Source organism: Myodes glareolus, chromosome 10 (assembly GCF_982192425.1).
Source record: "Myodes glareolus chromosome 10, mMyoGla1.1, whole genome shotgun sequence".
Lineage (NCBI taxonomy): Eukaryota > Metazoa > Chordata > Mammalia > Rodentia > Cricetidae > Myodes > Myodes glareolus.
Window position 1 is genome coordinate 75,745,179 of NC_142035.1, and position 19,939 is coordinate 75,765,117.

Here is a 19,939-nt window from a genome sequence, read left to right on the forward strand (position 1 = left end):
TCTGTTCAGTCCTCACGGCTGGCTTGTGAAGTGGGAGTTCTTGACCTTTGTAAATGAGGAACCTGTTGGAGAGACAAAGCTTCCCTCAGCCGTTCCCTCACTGCACGTATGCACATGCACCAGCTGCTAGGCGAAGGCAGTGTAGCCTGCACAGGCATGTGTCCCTGGCCTCGTGGATCCTCCAGTCTGCCTCATGATGACAAGTATTGTGCACACAATTCCACTCATGATATGTCAAGTGTATTTGAGATGGCTGTTGCTAAGAAGTCTAATATATACTGTAAGGATGTCACAAGGAGGCCACTGGTCCTGGACTGGAGAATCAGAGGCAGCTTACTGGAGAGAGTGCATTCTGTCTGTCAACTAAGGGATCCTTAGCCAGAGAAAATGGAGCTGAAGGAAGGACCAGAGGGAAGGCCAGACATAAGTAAAGGCTCAGAAACAGGGAGGGGATTTGTATAAGGGAGGAACTGAAAGGCCAGTGTGACCCTAATGCAAAGCAGACCCGTGGCTGTACAGAGATCGTCTGGGGAGCAACTTGGGAAGTTTTGTGTGCTCTCTGAATGAACCTGCAGGCTGTCTTGGTGGAGGAGCTGAAGGGTTTGTACCACGAGGGGGTGTGGTGAGCTCCATTTTGCAAGGACTCTTTGTTGTTCCAACTCTGCTGGAGGGAATGCTGGCAGAAGAGCCCAGAGAAGATGGCTTCCCAAACCACCACCAGAGGTGCTAACTGTGAAACATGGGTAAAAGGAAGAGGAGGGATTCAGGAGGCATTAAGCAAGAGGTGGGCTCAAGGCCACCCAGATCAGAGCCAGGATCTGAACACAGTTCTTGACGAAGTTGAGACAGGGGCACGGCTCTTCCTGCTTTATGTTAGCAACTTCTTCATCATTATGACCAAAATACTTGAGAGAATAACTTAATGAGGCGGAAGGCTTTTTGTTAGTCCACAGTTCCTTGACCCCACATGCTTAGGCAGAACACTATGGTAAAGGGAATGTGTGTTAGAGGATCTTCTTCACGGCAGACAGGAGAAAGATAGGGAATCAGAACACACACACACACACACACACACACACACACACACACCTAGTGACCTACTTCCTGCTAGCGACCCCCTCCTAAACTTCCTGAAACATCTTAAAGCAGCGCCACCAGTTGCAGACACACATTCAAAACCTGAAACGGAGGGGTGCTTTTCATATTCAAACTATAACATGCTTTTTTCTCTGACCCAGAATGGACAGGGCACTTGCAGCTTCTCTCCCTATGTATTCTTCGGGGATGCTGAGTTATACCCAAATGGTCGTGAGGAACATGTCCCCTTCCTGTGTAATGAGAGAGTTCCCGCCGTATTTTGTGCAATGTGTCACTCACAAGTGAGTAAGACCCAAATGCAGTCGCTGTCTTTAATAGCACACAGCCTAGCAATCTTCATGGCAGTGCAAACAGGGTCCCACAACAAAACTAGGCAAGAGGAAGTTTAGAGTCTTACACATGGCTAGCAGTCAGAGTTGCAGGACTATTGTTGATTGGATATACTAAAAGCCCAAGATGCTTGATGCTTCCCAAATTAGGGTGTGTTTTTCTAAAGAGACAAAACCACTTTTAGACTGGTCTGATTCTCTTTTCCTGCCAGAGAGTACATTCTTCCGGAACAATCAAAACTTGCTTTGATATTTGAAAGTGGATCTAATTTTTAAGTTTGGATATTGTGCCAAATAATTTACCTTCATGGATTTACTGGTCAATGTTTAAAAACTTTCATGAAATCAGAACACTTGCCTGAATTTCCTATTCCACATTAGTCAGAATGTGATTGGATAAAGGGCTTGTCTCTCAGAAGCACTGGGTTGGGATTTGAAGTGGGTTTCCACTTTTTGGGTTTGAAAAGAGAGGTACAGGACCTGAAGATCCCTATCCATGACGTCTTGACTGGGAAGCTTCCTGAGGATACCCTGGGGGACCCAGCTGCGTGCCTTTGGGGCCCCTCCCGAATTGTGAGGAGGAAAGGACAGGGTTGAAGGATGAAGAAAGAGTGTTGCCATGGTGCAGCAGCTGCTCCTAAGGATGCAACTGCACAGAGATGTGTTGCTAGCTGCTGATTGATGTACAGAAAATGTAAAGACAATCACATACAGTCCTTGTCACTATCATTCCTTTACAGTTGACTGACCCCACTGCTTTTGTTGACATCTGTCCCATTGGGACCTTTCTATCCATAAGTAGCCAGTGTTATTTTAGATTGTGGATGGGTATATGTTTTTCTGTTAAGAGTGTAGGCCGGTATCTTCCTTTCTGCTAATGAGTAAGAAGAGAGGGGACCAACAAAGCTCCACATTGTCAACGATGCGAGCGACGGCTTTGCCAACTTAACAGTAAGTTTTCAAAGACTAGGAGGATATTTCCCAATTTTTGGAGGATTAGCTACAAATACATTTTGGAACTTATCCAGCAGTATTTATAACTTTCTATCACTTAAAAAAAAACTCTAGCTGGGTGGTAGTGGTGCACACCTTTAATCTCAGCGTTCCAGAGGAAGAGTAGAGGAGGTGGATCTCTGTGAGTTTGAGGCCAGCCTGGTCAACAAATTGAGTTCCAGGACAGCAGAGCTGTTACACAGAGAAACCCTGCCTTGAAAAACAAAACAAAACAAAATCCTAGATCAAAAATAAATAAACTATAGTCTGGGGGCCAGATCTGTCCCTCCCCCAACACCTGTAAAGATTTATCAGGATCATGCTCGTTTGTTTTGCATGTGGATTGGAGCTGTTTTTGTGTTAACCATGGCAGAACTGAGTGGGAAGGCTAGAAAGAGGGCATCATCCAGGAGCAAACTCCAAAATAGCGCCCAACCCCTTATTGGATAAGATTTGCCAACCTCGGACCTGCTTGCGTTTTTTGTAAGGCATTCCCACCCACCTAAAAGGGCTCGTCAGATTGAATGCCCAATAACAAGCAGGGGTGAGGGGTAGTAGTGTTTTTAGAATTCTTCTTCTCCCCCTACAAGGTTTCTTTAAGGTAAACCCAGCCCACCCTTGTAGTTGATGTTCCCCATTTTGCCTGAAAAGCTTTCTCCTTCCCTCTTGTTTTAGTTTCTCCCTCCTCTCTCCTTAGAGCTCAGTGCTGGCTGAGGTAGGGCTGAAGACACGTGGGTGAGGGAGTAAGATGTCCCTGGTTGTTTGTACCAATCTGGAACCATCGGCTTCTGACTCCGGTGAACTTGGCCGGTACCTGAGCACACCCGGTGCCTTCTCAGGATCAGGTGTTCCGGGTTCCTGCTTGGCTCTGCTGCCTGGCACCACGGAGGGTGGGGAAGGGCAGAGCAGCCGATGTGAAGATGTCCTGGTCATTGGGAAATTGCACATAGGAGAGAAGGCTAGGCTGGAGCGCACACCTCTAGATAGATCCCCACTGGAGTTGGGGAGTGGAGAGAGGTGGCGAGGAGCCCCTGGGCTCACAGGAAGTCCTTGGCAAGGAGCAGAGTCAGAAGATCTGATTGACAAGGCAGGAAATAGTCTGGTTAGGTTCTGGATAGGCGCGGTAGACAATGAACCAGGCTGAGGTAAAAGGTGTTGTGAAGATCCCCCGCATGCCTCCTCTGTTCCAGTTCTTGCCTAATTACTAGGTTATCACGTGAACAGAATCCATGTTCTTGACCCTGACATTTCTAGTGAGGGGGTCGGAAGGTAGCAAGAGGGATAGGGTAGCATAGTGGCGCCCAGATCACAGTGCAACATAGGAAGCTCCGGAAGGGTTTGAACAAGGTCATGTTTTGCTCTGGCTGCCACATTGGGGACCAGGTCAGAGGCTACCGTCATAGTCCGGAGCAGGTAGTTAAGAAGAAGCATGCTCTAAATCTGCCATGGAGGCAGACACGCTTCTCAGCTAGGCTGGCCTTGGGTGGAAAGAGGGAAGAACCCCGGAATGAATACAGAGGTTTTGGCTATGAAAGAAGGGGAGTGGAAACGGTTGGCAGTCATGAGTTTGGATGTGGATGTGCTAGTTGTTTCGGTGCTGATGCTGAGTAGTAGCTGGCTGAGTGTGGTGTCCCAGGGAGGAGGTGGGCTGTGGGTTTCAGCTTGGGAATCATCAACCTAGAGGTGGCATTTAGAGGCACAGAGTGCAATTGTCCCTTCCCAGAGGGAAGAGTTGTGTGTGAGCACAGGTTTCCGAGGGAGGAGGATTCAGAAGAGGAAAGCCTGTGTTCATAAAAAGAAGAGAACACGAGAATTCTCCTTATCAGGGCATTTACCAAAGCTCTGCCTGGAAGGGGTTGAGAGAACAAGCTCACAGTCTAATGGAGCTGGGCTGGTGTTGTCTGTGTGCTGGAGAACCCTGGTGCATCACTGTCTCAAAAAACAAAACAAAACAAAACAAGTCCTTTAGCCGATTGTAAACGAGGACCAGAACCATAGGGCTTTCTGATGTATTGTGTAGTCAGGCAAAATAGCCATGGGATGGGGCGACCCCGGGAGACTGGGGATGCTGCTGAAGGTTCCAGGCAGGACTAACTAGGGGGTGTGACTCTCTGGCCGCTCCCCTAGGGGAGAAGCCATGGAGTTTCCTCAGAAGCCCTTGGCACATCATCTGAACCACAAGAGAATTCAGTGCTGCCATCGATAGCTGTGTGACTTCAGGAAAGTTGCCCAACTTCTCCCAGCCTCTATTTCCCCATCGCTAATGACTAATAATTCCGACCAGGGGTATTTGTAAAGATTAAAGAATTTTAAATACATTAAAGCGTGTAGTGAGCTGCAAAGTGACGTGCAAATAGGAGAGGTGGAACCGACAGCGCCTGTAATCCCTGGCTCCATTTACACAAGAATAGATCGGCACACTTTACATAAGTGATGGGGGTTGCTTTCCTGAACACACTTCTTTGAGATCCCCAATCCCAAACACTGGGGGAAAAGCTAGGGTTAGGAGTTGAGAGGAAGGGTAAGGCGGGGGGGGGGGGGGGGGTATCTAATCAAAGCACTTTACATGCAAGTATAAAGACGTCCTGATGAAAACCATTATTTTGTACAATAAATTAGGCTAAAGGAAAAAAAGATAAAATCAAAATTTTATAAAAAAAAAAAAAAGAAAGAAAAAACCCAACCAAACCCTCACAGACAGATTTGTTTGAGAACTAAAGCACAAGCCTCCATTCCTGGGCTGGGAACATGAAAAAAGAAATTTCACTTCCCCAATCAATGATTGCCCTCTCCCACTGGTTCCTTATCTGCCTCCTCCTTATCTCGGGAAAGCCTTTTAGCCTGTTGCCAGGCGAGATCTCTGATCTTTCTCTTCTGCCTCCCATGAAGCTGATAAAAAGCAGGAACGAGCGCACAGGATGAAAGTAATCCAAGTCCGGCCGACTTCAGTCGCTGGAGCATATTAGGCTAGACTAGAGGATGGGGTGCCCCTGCCGGGGGTGGGGAGATCTGCAGAGAGCCCAGTTGAAGCAAGACAGGCTCAGCAGGCCTGCCTGTTCCAGGCTTGACAGACCCGAGCCATCTCTGCGATTGGTAAAACCGGGGAACTGGATTCAAGCTTTAGGGCCCCTGGGGAAATCTGTAACTTTGTTTGGGCTGCAGTCTGGTTATTTCTATATGGGGCCACTAGATGGCGATGTCTCCCTAACCCTAAAGCGAGTTTTTGCTTTGGAGAAATGCCAAGTTTTCACACACACACACACACACACACACACACACACACACACACACACACACACACACACACACACACCCCTACCTCTCCCCCAGTGTGCAAAACAATGTCCAAAATGGGGGAAACAAAGGATTTTTTTTCTGAACATGGTGGGGGTACCTTAGAGATGCAGACAGACAGGACCCCTGCTTGAAGGAGATCTCTCTGTGAGGACTGAGGGCTCCGTTTGGGATCTTGTCTTCAATGGTCGTACACAGTGGTGATAGGGAGACACGGGAACTGCAGGGTGGTGGAGACGGGCCCTAGATGTGAACCCTGCTAAACTCTGTGCCACGCCAAGTGCTTCCTGGACTGGCAGAAGTAGGCCTTGCAGATACATGCCCAGTACCGGCTGCTAAGATTGTCCTGACAGACCAAGTACATCCCTTGCAGGCCAGCGCGACAGGAGTCTTTTCATGTAGGTGGGGAAACTGAGATCAGAGCAAGGCAGCTCTGGGGGGGGGGGTTCAGTCTTATTGCTAAGTTCCTTTGCATGTAAACAATTCAGATGGCTTTAAATGCCCCTTTCCAATGCCTGATGTTGTGTGCTGAGCTAACACACCTTCTTAAGCCTCCTGGCTCCAGCTGCCAGGCCCTGGCGTCTATGTATAGCACAGCGTGCCGCACTGCATGAGGCTCGGCAGCAGATGAAGTTGTTCAAAGCCACCCAGTGGCTGATTCATCCAGCAGAGAAACGTCATTTAAGGTAATTGCTTACTAAATTTGCCACACAGATCTCACAGTAGGTGTTTTGAAGGTTAATATCGATGACAATAGTAAGCATTTGTTTAGCATTTCTCATGGACCTGTCTCTGTTTTAACCAAGGTACTTCACTTTGTCACATAATCCCGACAATAGTGTGGATTAGGCACTGCTACCTTTCTGACACAGGAACTGTCTATGTTGCCCAGGCTGGCCTGGGACACAGGGAAATCCCTCCTGCCTCCGTTTTGTAAGTATTGACACATCCGGTTCAATTGTTACCGTATTGGCTTGGCTTTGCAGAGCTGAAGGGGAGGGTAAATCAGAGAAGGCAAATAACTGGCCTAAGGTCACACAGTTGAGGCACAGAGCCAACATCACACCCTGCTCTGCCTGGCATCAGAGCTGAGCGTGTAGCATGCCCGCTGTGACGGGCTCTTTTAACACTTTCTCCCACCTGCAGGATCTGACGTAGGAACTTGTCAGAGTTTCGGGCTTCAGCACGCGTCAGCGTTTTATCGTCCTGTTGTGACATGGTGGCACAGGGTTGGCGAGCAGGCTCAGGGCCTGGAGACTCGGTGGCATCCAGGTCACACCTACAGGGCACTCGGAATGTGTGGGAAGAGAGAGGTACCTGAAGACAAAGGCCAGCACCAACTAACACTGCTGGACCTGTGTCTTCTCGGGGACAAGAAGATATCGCGGGGCAAACAGACATCTCTGGGGACCAAGGGCACAATAATATAAAGATGGCAGCCGGCGTACAAAAGGCCTCTCTGTACTGAGCTCTGAAGGTCATATTTTATGTGTCTCCCTTCTACAGAAGGACTTAACAAGTTAGAGCAAGGGCTGATTACTCCACCCTCATCTTGAGGGAGACAGTGTCTCAAATGCAGAAATGGATGCTGTGGACTAGGGACGTAGCTCAGTGGAAGGGTTCTTGGTTAGCATGTGTGAAGGTCTGGGGTGCCTTGGCACTGAAAACAAAAGCAGAAATAAGGAACACAGAAGCCAGAGTGAAAATAGGCTTCAAAAATCCAGGTTCCTGTTTTACCACAAAGGGGGTTGAGATTGAAATGGAAGTGTCTCAAGCTATAGATGAATAGTCATCTTTCCCAGTTCCACAGTTACTGGCACAGAAGCAGCAGTGAAGATTTCCAGTCTGACAGACTGGATTCCCAGATCCACATCACCTTCTTTTAACTCATAACCCTTGGGCAAACTCTTTAGTTTCTACTGAGTCTCAATTTCCTCATATTTAAAAAAGGGAAAGTACAGCATCTGCCCCAAGGTTGCTGAGAGTAATAGATATATGATGTAAATAGAGTACCTGGTTGGCCGCACTCGCCGGCGTGCCGTGTTTAATAAACAGCAATGGCGATGATGACGATGGTGGCTGTACAGGCCCACTGCACCCTTGAAAGCTTGCTGTTCAAGTCTGACAACCTGAAGTCTGTCCCCAGGTTTGAGTTCATGTAAAGGTAGAAAAACGTCTACAGAAATGTCCTCAGTCCTCCACACTGTGACAAGGTACATGTGTACCTTTACCCCATCATGTATGCATGTGCCACACACACACACCACAGACACTAATAAAAAAATTTAGTTTTTAAAAGGGACCCGAAATAGAAGAGAATCAAAGGAGGAAAGTCCCTAAGGACATCTAAGAAGAAAAACTACGACCCGATGATAGAGCTAAAAAGCCAAGTGTGACTTCCCTGATGACGTGCTAGCAGCAGAGTAGAGAAGGCCTTGGGAAAGGTCATAGTGACGCTTCAATCCCACCTCCATACGCCTGCCTCACAGTCTGGAGTTCCACCAGGTAAGAAGGGTCAGGGACAACCTCACTGTCCATCTCTGTCTTTGGGCTGCCTGTTCTAGGTAATGAACACCAATAAAAGCAGACGACTCATTTTCTTCTTCTGTGTTATTACAGAAGAGCCTCTTCCATTGTGGAAGACAAGGAAACAACAGACCAAGCAAAGTTAGGAAGAGAAGTCCAGCCTGCAGCCCAAACATCTACCTCCAATTGCCATTAATATGTCTGCCTTCCCATTTGCCATTGATCTTTACAAAAAATGTTTTCCTATTGTGAAATGCAATATTAGGTATAATGCTCTTTTTCTTTATTGTTAATTTTTTTTTGTTTCTCATCTAAAGAATCTTTTTTTGGAGTCATGAACAATTTGCCCATATTCTCTTTACAAATGTGTATATTAAGAATTCACTCCAGGCGGTGGTGGCGTATGCCTTTAATCCCAGCACTCAGTAGGCAGAGGCAGGTGGATCTCTGTGAGTTCGAGGCCAGCCTGGTCTACAAGAGCTAGTTCCAGGACAGGCTTCAAAACTACAGAGAAACTCTGTCTTGAAAACACACACACACACACACACACACACACACACACACACACACACACAGAGAGAGAGAGAGAGAGAGAGACAGAGACAGAGACAGAGACAGAGACAGAGACAGAGAGAATTCACCTCAGAGCTGATTTCTAAGTAAGGCATACAGAAGGGACGGATTCTCCCTTTGAAGTAGAGTATCTAGTGGTACCCAAACCATGTTCTCTCTACCATTCCTCAGTTTGACTTTTTCTTGAAAAAGAAAAGAGGTGCCCACATATGGGTGGATGTCTTACTGTTGCTGCTGTGACCCAGCAGTCTGCCTGCACATCCTTTATAAAGGAAGAGACTATGTTTTTCTGGGGGTAACCAAGAACCTCAGCGTTTTGGATAAAATAATTACTTTCCCCTTTGGTCGGTCCCAGGAGATGCACTGTGTTACATGTCCTTCCCAAGGTGGCATCGGTGCTAATGGGAGAGCTCCCCATCAGACTACAGACTGGAAATGGTCCACAGGCTTCACTGACTCACCGGGCAAACATTATCTGTCATTCCCTTCCTCTTACAGTTCATCTGCCACAGCCAGTCAGGGAGCTCCACCCATCTGCCAAGGGTAGGGATGTGCTGTCTGCCATGTGCCTGGAAGGGGAGGATGCCCTGCCACTGGAAAACACAAGTGACGTCGCCTCCACTTATCTACCCTTGAACGAAAATGACAGTCTTAATCACTCCAGCTTAATAGCAAGACTCCGCGGCTGGCCCAGCAAGTCCTCCAGCTCTGCTTCTCCGTCTGGAAGGTCCTGGCTTGTCTTGAGTCTTGGTAGCTCTACATGAATGTAACAGAGTAGTTATGTTCTCTCAGTGTCTTCCTGGGAGGTGGGAAATAGATCAGTCTCGGCCAGTCAAGTGCTTGCCATCCAAGCATCAGGAACTGAGTTCCAGCACCCATCTGAACATCTGGGCATGATGGCCTTCTTAGCACTAGGGAAGCAGAGACAGGGAGCTCCTGGTGGCTTCTGGCCAGCAAGTCTAGCCAGTTGGTGAATTTTCCCAACTCCCCAGGTTCAGTGGGAGACGGTCTCGAAAGAATACATATAAATCAGGAACATTATGCAGAATGTGTGGGTTGTTTAAATGTATTTAGGAACACACACACATATCACAGCAATTAAAGGAAAAAGAGGTCATGAATTGGAAAGCGAGCAAGGAGGAGTCTACGGGAGGTTTAGAGGGAGGAAAGGGAAGGGAAACGATTTAATGACACCATAATCTCAAAAAATAAAAAAGTGAAAAATTAAAGAATTATAAGGTAAAGAGAGATCAAGGAAGATACCCAACATTAACCTGTGGCCTCCACACTCACACACACACACTTTCTACATTCACACACACACATTGTGGAAACACACATGTCTTGTTGAAGTTTTTATTGGGTACATAGCTCCATCGAGAGGGAATTAACAATTAAAACAGGGAGTGTTCTAATCCATTGGCATGAATTTTCTTTTCTTTTCTTTTCCGAGACATGATTTCTCTGTGTAGCCTTGGCTGTCCTGGAATTTTTACCTTTGGTCTGATTTTTTTACTTTATTTCAAAAACATCCCATGTTTTGTGCAGGAGTCTTGTATACATCTTGTTAAAAATTTCCTTTCTGTTTCTTACATTTAAAAAATGTTACCGCAAATGGTATTCTTGCATGTTTTGCTACTTTACAAATGTTTGTGGTTGGTATAGGAACATTCAGTTCATTTTTCTGTACTGACTTTGCATCTAGAAACATTGTGAGAACTATTTTATACACACACACACACACACACACACACACACACACAAACACTTCATGTATATACGTGCATGTGTGGCTTGTGTGTGCACATTCACGCCCTGCAGACCATGACTCATGTCTGGAGGTCAGAGAACAACTTGTAAGAATTGGTTCTCTCTTTACACCATGTGGGTTCTGGTGAAATCAGTTCGTCAGGCTTGACGGCAAACCCCTTTACCTGCCCAACCATCCTGCCTGCCCTTGTGAAGCTTCTCCAGATTAGAAAAATCATCTATGCGTCCCATGTATTTTGATGTGGATTAGAGTACAACCCCTCCATCCGCTGGCATCTCCACACCCACAGGTGACCCCTCCATAGCTGGCATCTCACGACCTACAGGGGACCCCTCCATCCGCTGACATCACTACATCCACAGGTGACCCCTCCATTCACTGGCGTCTCCAGGCCCACAGGTGACCCCTCCATAGCTGGCATCCCCACACCCACAGGCTTAGCTCCAGACCCGTGGCCCGAGACTGGACTGTAATAGAAAGCCCTCTCTGCCTGGCGGGTGTAGCTCTCACCGCTCATCAAAGAAACTTTCTTCTCCGGCATACAGAAACCAGCTCGGAGAACCACGGCTGGTTGTTTGCAGTCCAAACACAGAAAACAAATGATTGTGGGGTGCCCAACCCCAGTGGATGTATCTGCAACATAACTCATGCACCCAAGACTCAGGAAACATCGTGGGAAATGGGGCAGAAAGGTGGCAAGAGCCAGGGGACTAGAAGGTCTGCTGTGGGATCGAGTCTCTTAAACTTAACAGCAAAGCTTCACCCATGGTACCTCAACAGTATGGCTGCCTGAGTAAAACCCAAATGATGACAGCGTGAATAGGTATGCTCCCATGGAAGGGGAAATCTCGGGGGGCTACACCCAGAACAAAGAACTATAGGTGACTAACAACTGCCAACAGAGGGAGAGTTAGTCTTTGCCAGGGATGAGCCTTGATTATGGTTGTCGATACAAAGTGGCCATCCCTGAGATCATATCCATGCAAAGAAGATTAAACTGACTAGACAGGTTATAGTTGTGTGCTTACGTGTGTACACGCCATAATAATAATTATCAAAGTAAAAGAGGCGATGAATCTGAGATGGAGTAATGGGGAGAAACGGGAAGGGTTGGAGGGAGCAGGGCATAGGATCAGCTGGAAGGAGGAAAAGGCATAGAGGAATGATATAATTCTATTTTTAAAATATTTTAAAATTATTGAGAAAAATACAATCCACAAATAAAAATGATTCTCACATATTGTTTTTCTTTCTTTTAGTGTGTATGTATGTGTGGAAGTTTAGGTGTGCAGGTGCAAACACATGAGCACAGTTGGAGACCAAAGGAAGACATGGGCTGTCCTGTTGTTCCCCACCTTAGTCCATGAGACATGGTCTCCCAATAAACCCGAGCTAGCTGGTGGCCAGCTAGCTCATCGGTCTTCCTGCCTCCGTTCCTCACAATGCTGGAGTTATCAGCGCTAGTGGCCTTGTCCTGCTCTTTTTCTTTTTTCCTTCTTTTTACGTAGGGGATGGGGATTCACACTTGGGTCCTCAGGTTTGTACAACAAGCCCTCTTTCCCACCGAGAAGTCTCCCCAGCCTCCTTTATTGCTTTTTCTTGTCTAGCCCCATAGATGCTGCTGAGCAGACCTTGAGAATCTGCCTCCTTGTTCTGTTCAGAACCTCAGCGGGAACATTTTCAAAGTTTCTCCTTTGAATTCATTGTTAAAGATTTCACTGTGGATGCTGTTAGAAGATAATTAATGCATCATCTTTTTCCTAATTTCCAAGATTTTGCATAATAAACAGATGTTGAATTTTAGCCAGTGTCATTTTTTTTTCTACCTATATTGAGCTGACTACTTACGTTCCTAGACTCACCACAGGTTATGTCCTGATAAGCCCCTTGTAACACAAGTGGGAAATAACACAAGTCCAAAACGGGTTTGGTACACTGAGCCTACTGAGGATTGTGGCTCAACAGCATAGCATCTTGAGGGTTGTCAGCTGCTCCCTGGCGCGTGAGAACTGAGGCTCACAGCTGCTGCAGACTCCCCAGAGTTTTACTGATTACTGCTAATCCAGCAAAGGTCAAAATTCAACATTGAAAGTACAGTCTCCGCTAGCTGTGTGTCATCTTTACATCATCTAACAGTCGAGAAACAGGAGTTCAGCGATATACGTTTTGCTGCTGCTGCTCCGTTAAGTGATTCCCAAGAACAGGACACGTACATAGCATGCACCCTAGCATCCTGGAAGGAGTCAAATTTGTGCGTTTTTCCTTTGCATGTTGCTGGAGTTGGCTTGTATACTTGCTCAGCTGTTGACACCTATGTTCGCGTGTAAAGCTGGCCTCTGAGTTTTTCCTTACAGGACCGCAGCGTTGATAATAGCACTCGACTTTCACAAAGCAAACGAGGCAGTGCACCCACTTTTTCTACTTTCTGGTTAATTTTGTACAGGATTGCACATTAAATCTTTAGACGTTTAATAATAACTGCTTGGTTGACAAGTTCATTTTAAATTAAATTTCAGATTTTCCAGTTTTTTTTCTTGTGCTAATCTTGGTAAGTAATGTTTCCTTAGGGTTTATTTTCATTTACACTTTGAAGTTGGTTGTCAAATTCTTTTCTGATTTCCTCCCCATATTTTGCAAATGTCTCCAGCAAAGGACTGTTATCACTTTCCACTGCTGATAGTAATATCTGGGTCTTTCCCGTTTTTGGTCTTGCTCCATCTCAACTGATTTTTAGTTTTATTGATCGTTACATTTGTTTATCTTATTCATTTACTTATTTATGAGGGACACACCAGGCCCGTACATGAAGGTCAGAGCACACCTTGCAGGATTTGGTTCTCTCCTTCTACTATGTGGGCCAGGGGATTGGACCGAGGTAGCAAGAGTTGGCAGCAAGTGCTTTGACACACTGAGCCATCTCAGCAGCCCTCTTATCATTTGTTTTTAAAGAAACAAAATTTGACTTTACAATCCTGTTACTTTTTTTTTCTTTCAGTGTTGTTGCTAAAATTCTTTCCCCCGGGGGAGACCTCAATACTGTCCATTCCTCCTCCGAAGGTCCCAGCTACTGACCAAGCTGCGCCACCGTTCATCCTGGGGAACCAATGGGTTCATTAGGTTTCCTTACAGAGAATGGGTGAGGTGGTACAGGCAGGAGCATGGGTGGCCTTAGAGCGGCCACTGGAAGGTCTGTGTCCAGAACGGACAACGACCGTGTGGTTGGAGTTGCCACACTTCTCCACAAGTCCTTCTTAGACCATAGAACTCCAGCCCCTCTCTGAGGCCATGTGCAATTAGGGCAGAACTACATACAACTGGTTGAGAGGAGTGGCTGGGTACTCAGGTGAGGCCCCGTGATCCTCCCCACCCTCCTTCTATGGAGGAGCGTCAACAGTCAGTAAGCATTTGCACGCAGACACAGCTGAGTTCACAAAGGGGGTGGCTGTTTGCCTTGGAGGACAATCCTGTGTGGCGCTTCTTTTTCTTTTCTTGAGGTTACCCCATATTTGGACAAGCTACTTCGCTGTTATTTTTCTAAATTCTTCTAGAACTATAAAAGTGTGAAGTCTGCCTGTTGTATCCTTCCAGTCTTTGTGTTTTCTCCCATTCTGTCTCTCTGCTTTGCTCTAGGTGGTTTTGGTTCCCTAGGTCTCTTTCTACCTATTTTGAATCTGTTATTGAATCTACCTGTTGAGCACTTCATTTGGCTCTTGGGACTTTAACTGTTAGGATTCAAGAATTGTTGTTCCTGCTGTTGTGTGCTGGGGCCTCCCACACACTGGGCCACGGCTCTGCCCAGAGCTGTGTTCCCTGCTCTGGGTCTGGAACCTCTGTCCGGGCTCCTTTAATTTACAGTTGTTTCCTCTCCGTTCATGACTCACCATTTTCCTGAACTTTGTAAGCGTCTGGTCTCATAAATGGCTGTGAGGGGCAGTATGACTTTTGTAGTACTTATTCACACTTCTTTTATGACATTTCTTGTTTTCTTATTTAGGGTTTTTTTTTTTCCCCTCCTTTGCTAGACAGCAGTTCAACGTTCATCAGAAAGATAAGCTCTCTGTCTGGTCCATCTTTGTATTTGTCAAAGTTCTACTAAGCTTGTATAAAATATAAATGACAGATTTGACTTCTATGCCCCCCTCTTCTCCTGAGACGTCGGTTCATTACGGGGCTCTGACTGGCCTGGAACTCTCTGTGTAGACCGGCTGGTGCTCCGCTCGCAGAGATCTGTTTGTCTCTGCTGGGATTAAGGCATGCTTCACCATACTGGGTCTCACTTACTTTTTGTCTCCTGAGTCCAAGTCATCCGGGTCTCCATACTGTTCCCTAAAACAGAGCACAGCTAGTCTCAGGAACTTTCCACTTGCGGTCCTCGGGTCTGGAACACACCTCCCAGCACAGACGCCACCTGCTTTGGTCTTCCCGCTCTCCTTCAGCCCTCTGACTGCTGTAGAAGAGTAGTGATCCCCTCCCCTCCACAACTCCCTGCCTTCTCACCGTGAGATGACAGGATATTGCCAGGGCTTCTGTCTGAATATTATCTGTCTTTGCTGCTAGGTTGTAATCTCCTCACGGAGGTAAGGTATCCTGAGTTCTTTTCACCAGAAAGTTCTCTGCCTGAACTTTGATCAGCTCCTAGAACACACAGTCACCCAAGAAAGATCTCCCAAACCAGGTTTTGGATAGTTGCTTTATATAAAATTACTTTTTCCTTCAGACATTTAAAAACTTTAATAGACGATTGTCTCTGTAAGTGAACTGAGGCTCAGAGAGGCGATTTAACACACCCAAGGCAACCCATAAATGATTGAGGTGGGGTTGGAACTCAGTTCTGATGCTTCTGCAGCTGTCCAGGCTGCCCTTGAACACCCGGCAAATGCCTGTTGGAACACGTATGTAAAATTAAAAGAGGCAGGTTGGGGTTTCCAACAACTTTAGGAAAGAAAAGAGAACCGTGGAACTGTGAGCCCAGGCCCCTTCCGCCACACTCTGCAGCCCTTTGTGAAGCCCCTTGAACACTCAGCACCACCCAAGAGGCCCCACCTGGCTCCTGACTCAGTCTTTTGTTAGCTTGGTGGGTTCAAATAGCAGTGTCAGCAGAATGGTGACCAGCTATGTGAAGCAATGCGTAAGACAAACACAGAAGGCCGCTCTCAAGTGACGCAAGATCACACAGATGTCAGGCACGCTGTGCTTCTGCACCCGCCCATTCACGTTATTCGGTTTTCAAACATTTCTGATAAGCCAAACAGATGGACAGCCTCCCTTGGGGCCTCTCTATGAGAATTGATAAGGCATCTGCTGTCTTAGGTTTTCTGACTGGTTTCTATTGCTCTGGGGCGAAGGCAGAAGCTGTTGAACCACTGCAGGGGCTCAAGAGCTCCCAAGAGCACCCGGGGAAGACAGGCACAATCAAGAAGTCTCTGTGTGCCAGGATCCCGTTCTGCTGGTTTGGGAGAGGGGGCTAGCATCCTCTTTCCCAACCTTCTCTGAAGCTTTAAGGATGCTTCATTTAAGAACAAACAGGAGGAAAACAGAGACTTCTGAGGAGCAGAATCAGTACCCTCTGCACACAGCTCATGTCCCCTGTGATCATTTGATAACAGAGAGGGCTTCCTTCTGAATGGGATGAGCAGAGAGGAGCCCAACTTTGGGGTGAAGTAGACTGTAGGACATTGGTTAGAATTGGATCATAGCTGAATGGCCCAATGATAGTTATTTAATTAGTCTCAGATTTCTCCTGTGTCAAATGCTAATGACTAAGTATTCCACAGTTCTGCTGTGAAGAGCACGTGCAGCCACGAACCAGCAGAGCATGGCAGGCATGTCGTGGGATGCTAGCCAGTCGGCAAGTCCTCTTCCTGGGTGTGGAAACCAGATGGTCGGTGCCTTTTGCCACAACTTCTTAATCTGTGGGTCGTGGCACCATATAAAGTTGTGCAACTGAATGCGAAGGTCATGAATTTGCGACAGTAAAAGAGTTACAAATGCACGGTGATAAAAGTCCACTGCAGTATTGGATGTGCAGCACATCTGGGCTGTGCCTTGTAGCGCTCACCCGTGTGGCATCTTGGTGGCAAACCCTATGAGCGTTTGGAGCGGATGTGAACCACATGCCATGCCTAGTGCCGCCTGACACACCTCAGCTCAGATTTGGGACCACTGTCCGTTACAAACTGTAGTGTTCGTACTATGACTTAAGGTTTTATAGAAATGTAATGATTTTAACTATGAAAAAAAGACATTAAATCTTTTCCTAATCATTCCGAATTCTCATGTACATATCAAATGAGCTTGTCTTTGGATTGGATTGTATAAGAATATGGATCTTAAGATTTTCTGTTTGAGATGCTTTCTTTCATTCCATGAGAAAAAAAAAAAACAAACGATGAAGTAAATTTTGGCTAAAGTATAAGATAGAATTCCCCTAAGTTTCTGATGTGACCCAGAACATGCTTCTGTCATTTTGTAGTATGTATTTCTGTGAAACTGCATTTTTAGCACTGATATTATAAGATTAAAAAAACATTGATGAACTCTAAAAAAATGCTAACATCCTGCAGTATCAAATACTCATCTACAGTTTAGTTTTTGTATAAAACAGGCACGGTCATCTCATTAGTATACACATTTGCATTCATTTAGTAATGGTAGTTACATGGATACCAAAGTTTTTTTTTTTTTTAACTTTGTGATTTCTTATCAGTAACTTTTGTTTTTTGTTTCTATTTTGTATGCCTGTGTGCCATCTATAAAGTGGAGCCACGGGGGAAACTGTTTAAGAAGCCGTGCTCTATGTGACAGGCTACAAATCATCTGTATTCCCTTTCTTTGTTCATCTTTTCTGAGTGTGGATAACTGTCTTCTGTCTTTGAAAAAGGAGAACTCACAATTTGTTCTTTCGAGAACCACCCAGGTTGTTCATTAATATATATAGCTAATATGTGTGTGTGTGTGTGTGTGTGTGTGTGTGTGTATTATATCTTTCTGCCTGGTGGTGGTGGCACATAATATTAATTCCAGTACTCGGGAGGCAGGGGCTCTGTGAATTCTCTGAGAGACTGCTGAGAGTCTGAGACTAGCCTGGTCTCCAGAGTAAGTTTCAGGACAGCCAAGACTACACAGAGTAACCCTATCTCAAAAAAAATAATAAACAAAACAAACAAACAAACAAAATCTTTCCAAGTACTATTTCCAAGATTTTCAATTTTAGAAGATGGCGGTAAAGCCCAGAAACTTGTGGGTTTTCCTCCCTAAAAATATCCTTACTGTAGACTGAACATTGTGTCTGCAGGTCACAGATCCGTATATTGCAATCTCAACTCCCAATATGGTGATGATAGGGAGACGGGGCCTCTGGGAGGTGATTAGATCGTGAGGGTAGATAGGACCTTTATAAATTGTGATTAGTGTCCTTAAACAAGAATTCTGATAGAAGCCCAGATGGATGAAGATGCACAATGTACCCCCTGCCCCCTCAGGCCACTCTGATTTACAGAAACTCTGCTCTAGGATTTGGAGAATGCTCCCAATGCCTGGTTGACTCAAATGCAAAATATTCTTATAAAGACCAAAAATAGAAATGCGTGCTCCTCAGCCTCCTTTGGATGTGCAATTTGCATAGTTATAGCACCTTTTCATCAAGGGCAAATGAGACCCAAATGAATTTTTACCGTGACCCAGAAAGAATAACTTCTGGTGGTAAGAGAGAAGTACCAGAGTGACATAGGGAAATTCATGCCAGCCACAAGACACCTGGCATCTGGCTAGTGTTCCATAGCCACACAACTGTGGAATGTCATTTCGAATCTCTAGATCCGTCCTTTTTACTCCGCAAAATGCATGACTTTGTCCACGTCTCAGGGATACCATGCTTACACAAAATAAACAATCTTCTGAAAAGGGCAAACTTCTTGATAAGGACAGACAACAGAGATTGTTAGTTACCAAAAAGAGTAGATAGTAAAGGTGGGCCACCTCCTGGATCAGTTGGAACCTAGCCAAGAAAGCCGGAAAGAGAGGATTCAAGTGCTTCCAACAGGGACTCTAATGTAAGGGATGACACACACCCACACGGGAGGGACGTCGAAAGCCACGCTGGGATGAGGTACCTCAAAGGTTAACATCAGTAGAAAGACAACAGAATCTGCAGGCGGGTAAGAAAAAGACAGTAGTAAATGTTACTAGTGTTCTCCATGGGCAGTTGTGGAGGTTTCTGGAACCAAAGAAGGAGCTTCCACAGAGCATCTCAGTTCTGTAGGACACTGTCTCTCCATAGACAGCTTGGCTGCTCAAGAGAGGTTGGCTCCCTTTCTCTTTCCATTTCTCCCTCCCCTGCAAGGGTATACTACCCTGTAGGCAAACAGTTAGAAAAAACAAAAAGCCCAGCATATGACCTCCAAATACAGAAGCCACTAGCACTGCTTCATCTAGAACCTTCCATTGACTGGCACTTCCAGCTCCTTCTGCTCCTGTGTTGTACTTCCGCTCCTGTTGTGCTTAGAGACCATTTCTAGAGAACTGAAGAGAAAGAATGGAATCCCAATGTCACGAGCAGGTGAATACATACAGGGTAGAAATCCTAGCCAGGAAGCCCAGAATATTATTAATTATTTAGCTGCTATTTGCCCAGGCGAGGCTCAGGCAACACTTGGCTTATTTCCCTACAAATATTCCTTTGCCTCTGCAGACAAAGAAAAAGAGTGTAGACCAAGGGTTCAGACAAAACCTTGACTTGGTGCCATTCCTTTTCTCAGGAATTGTGGTCATTGTGGAGAGACCGCTGCAATATAGCCCGTAGATGCTCTGTTTGTTTGCATTTGGGACTCATTATTAAGTGTTGATGAGCTAAGCTAAGGTATAGCCTGGAGTGTGGTACCTTTGGTGGTTGATATGGTCGACACCACATTTAGAATCACCCGGGGGACAAGTTCTAGGCTTGCCTGTGAGGTCTCTAGACAGATTCCCTGTGAGGGTGGGGAGACCCACCTTGAACGTAACTGATGCCGTTCCATGGGTGGGTGTCCCAAACTGCATAGCTGAGCCCAGTGTTCACTGTCCTCGGCTTCCTGACTGTCCATGCAGTATGAGTGACTGCCTCATTCTCTGCCTTCCACGCCACGACGGACCGCCCTCTGAATGTGAGCCTTCTCCCTGAAATTGCTTCTGACAGGGTATCTTATCACACCAGCGAGAAAAGCAACTCACCACTTTGTTAGGTTTAAGCCAAACTCCATTAACAAAGTCTAGGAGTTGGCATGCGTCCAGGAGGACGGTCAGGTGTGTGTGATTTAGGGTTCTTTGGTTTTAGATCTACTTCCTACCCTTTCTCTCTATGGGGCATCCTTTCCCTTGA

General features: G+C 46.1%; 1 long non-coding RNA gene across 1 annotated transcript; it reads left to right on the forward strand.

The window, feature by feature from the left end:
* Positions 1–5,677: 5,677 nt before the first annotated feature.
* On the forward strand, positions 5,678–8,582 carry LOC146892648 (uncharacterized). The gene is made up of 2 exons (XR_015004149.2): positions 5,678–8,219; positions 8,334–8,582. It is a non-coding gene; the product is annotated as an uncharacterized LOC146892648 (long non-coding RNA).
* The last annotated feature ends 11,357 nt before the right edge of the window (positions 8,583–19,939 follow it).